Raw genomic sequence first — 12,883 nt, forward strand, 5'->3', positions numbered from 1 at the left:
ACTGTTTGTGAGTTCAAGCCCCGCATCGGGCTCTGTGCTGCTGACAGCTCAGAGCCTGGAGACTGTTTTGGATTCTCTGTCTCCGTCTCTCTCTGACCCTCCCCTGCTGGTGTGCTCTCCCCTCCTCTCAAAAATAAATAAATAACATTTAAAAAATTAAAAAAATAAAAAATAAACAAAACAAAATAAAACAAAATAAAATACTTTAGTATAGGTCCTTTGTGTGGGGGCATTAACTCTAATCAACAATGCAAGCGGTGACTAATTAGCATGTGGAGAGTCTGGATCGAAATCAACACCATATGCTTGGTTCTAGCACAGAGAGTATACTTACATGAATCGATACCTATGGGTAGTTAATTGACATAAGATGTTAGAAACACTGTTTATGGTGAAATTGTGAGTTAGCAGTGGTGAAACAGGACCCATTGACCTTGCACGGGCCATGTGCTCATGGCCACACCCACTCAGATCTGGGTCTTTCAGCCCTGGGTCCCTCCACTCGATGGAGGACCCTCTTGCCTCATCTAACTCAAATGTCACCTATACAATCCTATGAGTATGTCAGCAGGTCTGCATCAAGTAAGATGGTTTTCTGGTAAGATGCTGGTTGACGTGCCTAGTAGCAGAGAGGGAGCTGTCCAAAGCCATGAGTGTTCATGCCTGCCTGCTTGCCAGCTAAAATGTGTGCATATGTTTGCTTGTTTGAAGGAAACTCTACTCCCAGTGTGGGACTTGAACTCATGACTACCAAGATCAGGAGTCGCACGCTCTCCCTACTAAGCCAGCCGGGTGCCCCTGTGTGCATATGTCTGACCTATTTGCTCTGCGACTTGCTTGGATCATGACATACCAACTAGTTTGGGTCAAATAATGCCCACTGGCTTGTTAGAAGAAACTGCAGTTTACCAGGAAGTACCTCATAGTGTTTTCCTCTTCTTTTTTTAGTCTTTGTTTATTTTTGAGAGACAGAGTGTGAAAGGGGGAGGGGCAAGGAGAGGGAGACACAGAATCAGAAGCAGGCTCCAGGCTCTGAGCTGTCAGCACAGAGCCTGACGCAGGGCTTGAACTCACAAACCGTGAGATCATGACCTGAGCTGAAGACGGACGTTTAACTGACTGAGCCACCCAGGCGCCCTAACCAGGAAGCACCTCATAATCTCCGCTGACCAGATTGATTTAGGCCATTTGTTACAAATAGAAATAATCATATCATTTAATACATATAATGGACATTTTCTCAGTAATATATAAGGTGGATGTATACGCATATTTAGAGAATTTTACTACTTTTTTTTGACTTGATGTATGCAATTTAAGTTTAAAACAATTTTTTAATGTTGATTTATTTTTGAGAGATAGACAGAGTGAAAGCGGGGGGAGGAGCAGAGAAAGAGGGAGACACAGAACCTGAAGCAGGCTTCAGGCCCTGAGCCGTCAGCACAGAGCCCAACGCGGGGCTCGAACCCATGAACCATGAGATCATGACCTGAGCTGAAGTTGGACGCCTGAGCCACCCAGGCCCCCCGCATAATTTAAGTTTTAAAAGTGTGCTGCCTATGACATAGCTTTAAGACAACCCTCAGTCATCCCTCTTTTAACCAGATTGCTGTCCCAGACTCCTGCTCTATAGGGATTCTGGCACTTCCCCCGCCCCCACAGGGGATTCTGAGTACTCTTTAGAGGGCCATCTGCCTTGTTTCCACAATGTGCCACTTACCTTTGAAACAGCTGCTCCAGAATTCAAATTTCCAGCCCCAAGTTGTCATTTCTCTGATCCATTTGCTACTTCTGCACTATTAATGTTTGGATTATACTAGATAAATTTGGAGGTTAAAATTGATTCATGCAAATGGATGACTGAATAAGCAATAAAAACATGACCTGGAATAATCTCATGGTCGATATGGCAAAAACATGTTTTATAATCTGTTTAACAGCAAACTTGATACTTCCTGAATGTGTCAACCATCACGCACCCTTTTTTGTTAACAGGGAGAAAAAGGAAAACCATATTTTTCTTCTCAATCACACTCAAGGAAATTGTTAAATGAGAAAATCTGGTTGTCCTCAGTAATACACTTTCTTATGCTTTTCTTTTCATCCTGTCTTTTAAAAAATCATCTCCTTGTGCAAGACTGGAGCAAAGACAACTCTCATACTTGGAATGGTAGCATTTAACCTCATTTGTTATTTGAAATATACCTGCCTGATTCTGACCAGAAATCCAAATGAGCATTGCCAATAATGGGACAGGCTGACATTATGTTCTTTTAGTATGACACACAGAGAGGAACACAGCACCGCTTCCACGATATTCCTGGCAAAATGCATATACCATCAGAAAGAAACATCATACAAACCCATCCTGAGGGAAATTCTACAAAACAACCAGTGCGAGGTCTGCAAGAATATTGAGGTCATAAAAGATAAGGAAAGACTGAAGAATACCAAAGAGACATCAAAAGTAAATGTGACACATTATCCTGGATTGGGTCTAGAAAGAGAAGAAACAATTTTTTCTTTTTCTGTACATAACAGAACAACAGGTGAAATTTGAATGGGGTGGGTGGATTGCATGGTGATACTGTATAAATGTCAACTTCCTTCTTTTGATGGCTGGACTAAGATTATGTAGGAAAATGTCCTTGTCTCCTAGTAAATACACATTGACATTTCTAATGGGAAGTTTCTAGTGTGACATTTCGTGTCTGCAACTTTTAATTATTTCAGGAAAAGAAATAGATGGGGGGAGGGAGAGAGAGATGATAGATGACACAGATGGATAGAAAATGGATGGGTGGATGGATAAATAGCTGATAGGTAGATATGAATGAATAGATATATAAAGAATGATAGATATATAGATGTTGATAAAGCAAAAGTGGCAAGGTATTAGCAATTGGGAAACTGGGGTAAAAAGGTATATGGCTTGGTGTTCCTGGGTGGCTCAGTCAGTTAAGCGTCTGACTCTTGATTTTGGCTCAAGTCATGATCTTACGGTTCGTGAGATTGAGCCGCACATCGGGCTCTGCACTGACAGTGCAGGACCTGCTTGGGATTCTCTCTCTCCCTCTCTGTCTGTCTCTCAAAATAAATAAATAAAAACTTTTAAAAAACTGAAAAAAAAAAAAAAAAAGGAATATGGCATCAGGGCACCTGGCTGGCTCAGTTGGTGGACCATGCAACTCTTGATCTCTTGATCTCAGGGTAAATAAAAATCTTTTTAAAAAAAGTATATGGCTTCATATTATTTTCAACTTTTGAAATTATTTTAAAACAAAAAGTAAAAAAGAAAAGAAATATTAAAGAGTTTTATAAGGCAACAGCCATTAGGTTATTTGCCATTAGTCTTTTGATTATTTTTTAAGCTTTTAATAAAATTTTTGTTAACATGTATTCATTTTTGAGATTGAGAGAGGCAGAGCATGAGCAGGGAAGGGGCAGAGAGAGAGACACAGAATCTGAAGCAGGCTCCAGGCTCTGAGCTGTCAGCACAGAGCCTGACACGGGGCTCGAACTCGCAGACCATGAGATCATGACCTGAGCTGAAGTCGGACGCCCAACTCACTGAGCCACCCAGGTGCCCCAATTTTTTAAGCTGTTTTAGAAGTTTATCTATTTATCTTGAGAGAGACAGAGAGCATGCGAGTGGGGGGGGGGGCGGGTGGGGAGGGTGGCGAGGAGCAGAGAGAGAGAGGGAGAGAAGGAGAATCCCAAGCAGGTTCCACACAGTCAGTACACAGAGCCCGATGCGGGGCTCAAACTCACAAAACCATGTGATCATGACCTGAGACAAAATCAGGAGTTGGACATTTGACCAACTGAGCCAGCCAGGTGCCCCAGCATCATTATTCTTAAAATAAGAATGTTCACTATCACCATAAAACATGGCATATATCTCCATCTATGTTATTATATAGAAGATACAGATGGACAGCATCTATCTCTATCTGTCTTGTATATGTACATGTGTATAATTTGCCTGGGATTCTGCAGATCTGCTGAATCAGAACACGGGGGCGCTCCGAGGGTGACGATGGCTCACAGCCAGCATGGCACATCACCCTTGAAGCAAGTCTTGTCAGCTTCTGCTTCCTGTCTTCTCTCGCGTCCTATTTCACTCCCTAAGGTGTAAGCGCCTGATGATGAATGGCTCAGGAGAGCTTCCCAAACTGTGTTCCTCAAAACACTAATGTGTCCTCAGAAAACAAAGGAAAATGAAACCAGAAACTCCATCTGGTCTCAGGTCATGATCTCGCAGGTCATGAATTCAAGCCCCGCGTCAGGCTCTGTGCTGACAGCTCAGAGCCTGGAGCCTGCTTCAGATTCTCTCTCTCTCTCTCTCTCTCTCTCTTTCTGCCTCTCTTCCACTCGTACTCTCTCTCTCTCTCAAAAATAAACAAAACATTAAAAAATAAAAATAAATAGGTTTTTTTTTGAAGTTTAGTTGACAAACTTTCTGGACATTTATAATACGGATTCATTTATAAATGTTTTACAAATGATTGCCTTCTGCGTAATTGGATATTTTGCAAACATTGTTGGCCATGGAATGCTCTCCCTCCCTTTTAACGGTGATCACATAACATCCAGTGACACTTGTGTCTCTCCTGGCTTCCTTACTCCCAAGGGTGTGCACACCATTCAGGATGCTGAAGAGAACCGCCTAAAGGTGGCCGGACTTCAGGCAGGACTCGGCACAGGACATCTGTGGTTCTCACAGCTCTGCCTTCTTGCATGTGTCCCTTTTATCCACAGGGTGACTTCCCTTGTGCGAATTGTGCAATTTCAAAGTACCGTGAGTGGCACCTGGGTCTGATGCTCCTCCCTTCAGAGTCAGGCGAAGAATAGATCGTACATGTCCTGCTCAGACTGGCCCCGATCCATCCCCAGATCTAGGGAAACCATCCACGGCTCACCCTGTGGCTGTGAGGGTCCCTCTCACATCTGGTGGCTGCACAAAGGATAGGTGGATAGGATGGATGTTTGGCGGAGGGTACCAGAATGTTCTCTGCTGTCAGTGCAGAGCCTGATGTGGGGCTCGAACTCACCAGCCATGAGATCATGACCTGAACCCGAAATCGAGAGTCGGCCGCCTAGCTGACGGAGCCCCCCAGGCGCCCCCGCAAAGTGGACTTCAGACAGCAGAGAACTGAGGGCATTGCGCCTGGCTCAGGTACACCTCTCCTTACACGGAGCCTCCCAGAAGCTCACCGGCTCCTCAGGTGGCTCTATACCTCAGGTCAGCCTGTCCCTGGGTGGGAAGAAGGGGCCGCTGTGTGTGGTCCCCTCCTCCCCAGGCTGGAGCTCGAGGGCGGCCGCAGACCTGCCACCCCAGCTGCTGCTCCCCGAGGAAAGGATAAGCATGGCAGTGCATTGAGTTGCCTTGTCCATTGTTTTTTCCTCTCTTTATTCCTGTGCTTTCCCACCATTGAGTGTGTCTTTCTCCTTGTGGCCACCCAGATTTCCTCCAGCCCTGGCCTCTAGGAGCACACCTATTCAGGACACTTCTGAAAAGACCACTGAACACAGATTGCTCGCCAGTCCCACAGCCCCCCCACCCCCATTGAATTCCAAAGGTTATTTTCTTTAAGCCTTCATCTCGACCTTTTGCCTCATAATTTTGAAGTAAAATCCTTCTCGAGACAGGTCCTCACCAAGTGCTAAGAACTAAACAATGAGGCATTATTCCACTAGCGGTGGTTTCCAAAAAGCATTGGCGAAGTCGAGTGTGTGTAAGTGACTTAGCAGGGGTCAGCCAGGCTGCAGCGGAGGAGACTCGAGTGGGAGGTAAACCTCCGAGCTTTAGCCTGAGCTAATGCAAGCGAGGAACAGAAAATTAACAGAGGTCGAGTTTTCCTTCTTTTCTTGTGAACTCGTTACCGTCACAAGTCCAGTGCTTTCATGTAACTCTAGCTGGCTCTGAAGGTGGGCCATCCCTCATTCATCACTCAAAGGATGTGACAACTTCCAGGGCTCAGGCCTGCTCACTGTAGGACGGCGCCCGGCGCCCGACCCACGACAGATGCCCAGTGAGGTGTTCTCTCTCCGCTTCCTTCCTCCTCTGTCTTCCTTGACCCAAAGCGCTGCCCCAGAAGAAAAGATCCAAGCAATCACCGAAAATTAATAGCAAGTGACTCCAGCTGCTCTCCTGTTACCCTTCTTACAATCATCAGTGTCTTATAATTAGGTCACTACCTAATTCATCGGATAAATTACTATATACACATGTACTTTTAATGTGAGCTCTTCGACAGCTCAGTTCAAAATAGTGACAAGAGCTGAGAACCTCGGGCTTTCTCCTCACCATCAAGTGCTTGCTCCTCTCTTAAGTCAACCCAAAAGGTGAATTGGGTTTGAGAGTTTTTAGGGTCACTTTGGGGTACAAGTGATCCTGTAAAGCCTACAGTTTGTCAAATATCTGCCTCAGAGAAGAGTCAGAGCCTTGCAGTTCTGAAAGTCTCTTGAGGCTCAAGATTCTTCAAGGCCACGTTAGACATGGGAGACTCCTCTGGTCCCAGAATTCCTTCTGCATTTACCAGTTCAGCTGATGCAAACCACAGGTTGACAGAGTCTCAGGGTGGGAAATGATCTTCAATGCACTGTTCTCTATTCTAAGCTACACATTCCCTGCCAAGTGGTAATCTAGCCTTCTCTAAAACATCTCCAGGAAGAAACTACTCTCTATTTCTTTTTTTCTTAATTGTTTTTAATGTTTATTTATTTTTGAGACAGAGAGAGACAGTGTGTGAGTGGGGAAGGGGCAGAGAGAGAGAGGGAGGGAGATGCAGAATCCGAAGCAGGCTCCAGGCTGTGAGCTGTCAGCCCAGAGCCTGAAGCAGGGCTCGAACTCGTGCACCTTGAGATCATGACCTGAGCCAAAGTCGGATGCTCAACTGACTGAGCCACCCAGGTGCCCCGGAACTACTCTCCATTTCTAAAGGAAGTCCATCTTGCTTTCAGATAGTACTGATTGTTTGAAAGTATTCCTTGGATCTGGTTAAAGTCTACTTTTCTATAGTTTCTACCTCCTTCCACTTCCTGAAATAATTTTTTAAATATCCAGAGTTTCTATGTAGCCAATACATAAGTTTCAAATACCTAGAGCCTGCTAGCTCCTACAGAAGAGCTATGGTTGAGCAGGTGGGCTTGCTGTGTTCCCCCATTCCCAGCCATGGGGAGCAACATACTTCCTTGTACCGAAGTGGCCATGTTCTGTGCGCCTCCACAGTTCTGGTCTACCTATGGGCTGATCCATGGCCTATGGGAAGCCCAGCACAAGTGTCTCTCTAGGGATGATGATGATTAAATTCACCAATGAAATTGTTTCTCTCAAGAATTTGGGCTGGAAAAGTGGGGGGACATCAGTCAGATGGTAACATCAGCAAAGCAGAGACAAAACAAAAGTAGCCAAGTCATGTTAGTGCTGAAGCACCAAGAGTCGGTTACCTGTTCCCTGACACTAGTTACCTGTAATTATGACGTACTCTATCAATACAGTTCACATCCTGCGCTAGATCAAAGTTCTAGGCTCAGTTAGGCCGGCTAGACCACATTTCCTTTTTTCCGACAAACTTGACTGGGAGCTCTTCCTGGGTTGCCATAATTCCCAGCACTGTATCTGAGATTCCCACCTGCTTTATTTTCACATAGTCTTCTAAAACTTTCTGCATTATCTGAAATGAACCAAATGAGTCTCTAATCCTTGAGCCTACAGAATTTAACTAAGAGTTCTCACATCTCCCAAGCCTCTTCTCCGGGCTAAAGATCGCCACACATTTGAACGATCACTATGAAATGGCTTCCAATCTCTTCAGCTTCTCTGCCTCTCTTTGTCCCATCTCCTGTCTCTGAATTTCTAAGCGCCACCCCCCCACCCCCGCGCTTTCTCACCTCCAACAGCCAGCATCACAAATGAAGCAGATCAAATGGCAGCCTATCCTAAGCATGTCCTGTGTGTCTCCAGCATAAGCACACGTGTATGAAATCAAGTGTGCATCTCTTTCCATTTCTGGAATGAACAGCGGGAAGATTTCCTTACTTGATCAGCCCCATGAAACCCAAGGATTGTTGAAATCAAACCTGTGAAACGAATTAAAATGGATGATTATTGGGGCACCTGGGTGGCTCCATCGTTTCAGCGACTGACTCTTGATTTTGGCTCAGGTCATGAGGTCAGGGTTCATGAGATCGAGCCCCGTGTTATGTTGAGCTCAGCACTGACAGCACAGAGCCTGCTTGGGATTCTCTCCCTCCCTCTCTCCCTTTCTCTGTCCCTTCCAACTCTCTCTCTCTCTCTCTCAACATAAATAAATAAACTTAAAAATTTTTAAAAAAATAAAATGGATGATTATCTGCATGCTTTTAAAGGGAATATGGTGTGGAGGCTTCTATTCATCCCCTGACTACCCCTTTTCATTGGATGAGATTATCAAAAGTACTGGCTCGCATTTCAATTTACTTAGGTAGTGTTGGGAAAAGAAGTTAAAAAAATCTAAGCTCCAGATAATGTGTTTAAATCGATTATCTGAAAGAAAATGTAAATGTTCTTATGTGTATCCACTTTTTTGGCTGCAAGCTATAGAAAACCTCATAATTACATAAACCATAGGACATTGTTTACTGGGGTATCTAAAACTGGGTTCAGGCTCTGGTGATTGTTGTTGTTGTTGTTGTTGTTGTTGTTTCTGTTTGGTTTTCCACTCAAGGTTAGAATCTGTAATCCTGTCTCCAGTATTTTGCTTGGCATTTGCACGTAACTGTGTTTAAGACTGAAAATCCTGCAAATCTTGAGCCACCAGAAGACGCCCCCTTCTATCTCATTGGTCAGGGCACAGGCACTTGGCCAATCTGAGCTATAAGGGAAGGAAGGAAGTGAGTTTCTGGCAAAGGAAAGTAGGATTGTCATGACCAGGCAAAGCGTCTGCTTCAGTGTGCTCAGAAGGTTTAAAAATAGAGTTTTATTTTATTACAACAGTTAGCATATAATTATTAAAGAAAGTTTGGAAAATAGAAGAAAAAAAAATTCCCTAAGGCCCCTAACCGAAGTCTTCTCTCAATGCACTATTTTAACACCATTCTAATCATATTGTACACAGAGTATGATTTTCCTGTCCATTTTTTTCACTTAACATATGATTATTTTAAAGCTTTATGGCTTTTTTTAAAGCTTTATGGTTTTTAAAATACATTTACCATTTTGAAATAAAATCTATATTAAAGGAGGCAGCATAGAACAGAGGAAAGAGGGCTGGCTCAGGAGCAAAGAGACTGTGCTGTGTCCTGGGTTCTGGCACCCATTTGTCACTTTATTTCCGTTTCCTCAAGACAAAGAGCTATGTTTCCTTAGACCTACCATTTCCGAGTCTACAAGGTCTTGACAGCTGTACCTTTAAGATACACAAGCCCCACTGTTCAGACACTGATTCAACATAGCGCCAGGCCACGGAGCCAAGCAGACAGGCGAACTGGGAGGCTGCAGCCATGTGAAACTGGATGGCCAGCATAGAAGAACACAGAATACATAATATACGACAATAATGTAATACCAGAGCTTCCGATTTTTGAACAGACCCCAGAAATCTGGATTTTCATGTGAAATTGTTCCATTTTTTAAAAAATTTTTAATTAAAAACATTTTTTTTTTGGTTTTAAGAATTTTTTTTTAATGTTTATTCACTTTTGAGAGAGAGAGAGAGAGAGAGAGCCAGCATGAGTGGGGGAGGGGCAGAGAGAGAGGGAGACACAGAATCCGAAGCAGGCTCTAGGCTCCGAGGTGTCAGCACAGAGCCTGACGTGGGGCTCGAACTCACAAACCACGAGATCATGACCTGAGCTGAAGTCAGACGCTCAACCGACTGAGCCACCCAGGCGTCCCCGAAATGGTTTCATTGTTAAGTCTCAGTACCTACTCTGAAATACTGCAGACTGGAGACCAAAACGTGTCTGCCGAGTGCTGGGTGGCAACCCCAGCTGAACCAGCTGCCGACTTGATCGACACCAGGTAAAAGGACATACAGAGGGGAGTTGCGAGGACCTGCTTGTAAGACATTCTGGCTATACAGCAACTGGGTTATGAGTCTAAAACACCGAATGCTTATAAGAACGGTGAATAAAAATAGGATTTTATCGGGGTGTCTGGGTGGCCCAGTCGTTTGATCGTCGTTCTTCAGCTCAGGTCATGATCTCACAATTCATGACGTTGCATCAGGCTCATTGCTCTCAGCCTGTCAGCGCAGGGCCTGCATCGGATCCTCTGTCCCCCTCTCTCTCTGCTCCTTCCCTGCTTATGCTCTCTTTCTCAAAAATAAATAAAACATTAAAAAAAAGTTTTAATAGGATTTATCACCTCCGGTTTTTTACATTTGCAGTATAATTACTTCCCGTTGCTTATTCCAAAATCCCCCTGGGTATGAGCTGAACTTCCAAGTGCTCTCTTGAATGTGTACTGTTTTGGACCCTCCTTGGACACAACTCCTTTCATATGTATTTTTCATGATCTCATCTGGTTCCAAATCAAGTCCTGTGTCTTTTGTTTTAATCATGAAGTTCATGGAGAAAGTGGAAAGGAAAGTGATGAAAGTCTCGGACAGGTGTTCCCTTGAGTAGGAACTGCCGTCTCAAGTGGCTTATTCTCTTCTGGCCCCTAATGTGGGGTCTTCCGTCCCTCCTTATTAGAGAAAGAATGATCAGCATCACAGTGGCGGGGAGTGCCCGCACCGGGCAGTTCTGACTCTCCACTCGCTGAGAGCAATGCCAAAGGAGGATTTGACAACTTTGAACTTTTTCTTTCTTTTTTTTATTTTGAGAGAAAGAGACATAGCATGCAAGCAGGGGAGGGGCAGAAAGAGATGGAGAGAGAGAGAGAAAGAGAGAGATAGAGAATCCCAAGCAGGCTCTGCACTGTCAACACACAGCTGGATGTGGGGCTCGAACCCACAAACTGTGACATCATGACCTGAGCCGAAACCAAGAGTCAGATACTTAACCGACTGAGCCACCCATTCGCCCGGACAACTTTGAACTTTTTATGTGATTTTTGCCTTTGACACGGTTGTTATTAAGTGACTTCTAAAAAAGCAACAGCCCCCTCCAAGAACATCGGGTTTCTAAATGATTCATCTTCTCACAGACCTTGATATTCAATCCAGGTGTAGGAATAAACAGCATAGTCCTCAGGGTCTATCCTTGGGGCTTGGAAAGGCTTCAGTGAAATTCGATAGCAGAAGGCCCAGGCTCTTGGCCGACTTTCTCTTTGTTCTACTAACTTTTTATCTCTGAAAAGCAAAGGGATTTCCTTTGGGGATTAAGCGGAGGAAACAACCTGAGGTGTCGATAGTGTTTCACTAGAATTAGGAGACGCAAACGTATCCTCAAGTCCAGGGAGCAAGAAGCCCTTGCCCCCAGTCTTGGGCCTCCTCCCTCTCTCCCCAGCAGGGGTCCACAGCCCCCGCCCCATCGAATTTCTCACTCTCCTTTCTCGGGGGCACAGGAAGATCTGGGGCAAACACAGAGGAGTCCCATCCCACAGTCCCGACATGCTGCCTTTCCCCCCTCCTTTTGTATTTTACAAAGTCATTTTGTAACAGATATTTAAAAATCAGAAAATGCCATTCCCATTCCTGCCAGGTCATGGTTTATGAGCCACTGAAAGGAACAGAGGTGGAACAAGGCAGCTGATGAATTTTCTTTACGATCCATTTGTGCCAAGAACGTGAGAAAGAGAAGAGTTTCCTGCTCACAGAAGGCCAGTGTGCTGCCCTACAAGTTTGTCCTGGTCCCACTTTTGATTCCAAACCAGGAGCCTGAAGAAGGATGAGGGTGCGACAGTCAAGGAAACGATTTGTGTCAGAGCATCTACACTAACGCCCGATCTACCCATCACCTGTCAACGCAAGGCCAGATAAAAAGTGCATATGTACTGCTACTCGAGAGCCATGAAAAACAATTACATAAATTACATCTATCACATTTGTTTCTCCGATTTTTTCGCTCTGACTGGTGGCTGACATTTACTTTAAAAATGTTCAATCAAGGGGCCCCTGGGTGGCTCAGTCTGTTGGGCGGCTGACTTTGGCTGAGGTCATGATCTCACAGCTCATATGAGTTCGAGCCCCGTGTTGGGCTCTGTGCTGACAGCTCAGTGCCCAGAACCTGCTTCAGATACTGTGTCTCCCTCTCTCTCTACCCCTCCCACGCTCATGCTCTCTCTCTCTCTCAAAAATAAATAAACATTAAAAAAATTTTTTTTTAAATGTTCGATCATAACCCGAATGAACAAATTCTGAGCTAGCCATGTTTTTACTGGATTACTTTTAAAGTAAAACAAGTTTTCTTCCTCCTTTGATTAATGACTAACTTTAAAATTTTCAAAGGGCCAACTATTTTTCACATTTTTTATTTGAAATTTGTTTCATTTTCCTTTCACTTTATTATGATCACTCCTTACATTTTTAGGAAGATACATGGTACACACCTTCATCACTTCGGTGGTATCCCACCTAATTTGACAGATTGATTTCTATTTGCATTTAAAAATACTCTCCTCTACATGTTGGGGCTTCTTCACTGGCCCAAATATTATTTTGTGGAGTTTAAGTTTTCTCTTTCATATTTTCTGTGTGATCGAACACTTTTTTATTCCTAATTGTATGATTTACTCTCTGGACATATGGAATATAGTGTTGTAACTTATCTGATATCACGTAGCCCAGAACATGGTCAAATTTTGTTTAAAAATACACTTAGACAAAAAAGAAAATTTTCTTACATTTCCATGTAGTTCTTTGTGTATGTTAAGGCTGCCTTATTAGTTTTGTGTAACACTATGATAACACTAATAAAATTCTACATCTATGGGGCGCCTGGGTCGCTCAGTCAG

At 44.0% G+C, this 12,883-nt stretch overlaps 1 long non-coding RNA gene across 4 annotated transcripts in view; it reads left to right on the forward strand.

The window, feature by feature from the left end:
- LOC122224898 overlaps positions 1-12,883 on the forward strand; it is a 65,835-nt gene that overhangs the window by 44,589 nt on the left and 8,363 nt on the right. For 3 of the 4 annotated variants that reach the window (XR_006204995.1, XR_006204992.1, XR_006204994.1), the window contains one exon: positions 11,632-11,971. The exons of the other annotated variant lie outside the window; for it this stretch is intronic. This is a non-coding gene — a long non-coding RNA (uncharacterized LOC122224898). Of the gene's footprint in view, positions 1-11,631; positions 11,972-12,883 lie in introns of those variants that run through there. 4 annotated transcript variants of the gene reach the window in all.

Source organism: Panthera leo, chromosome B4, assembly GCF_018350215.1.
Source record: "Panthera leo isolate Ple1 chromosome B4, P.leo_Ple1_pat1.1, whole genome shotgun sequence".
In the NCBI taxonomy this organism is placed as follows: domain Eukaryota; kingdom Metazoa; phylum Chordata; class Mammalia; order Carnivora; family Felidae; genus Panthera; species Panthera leo.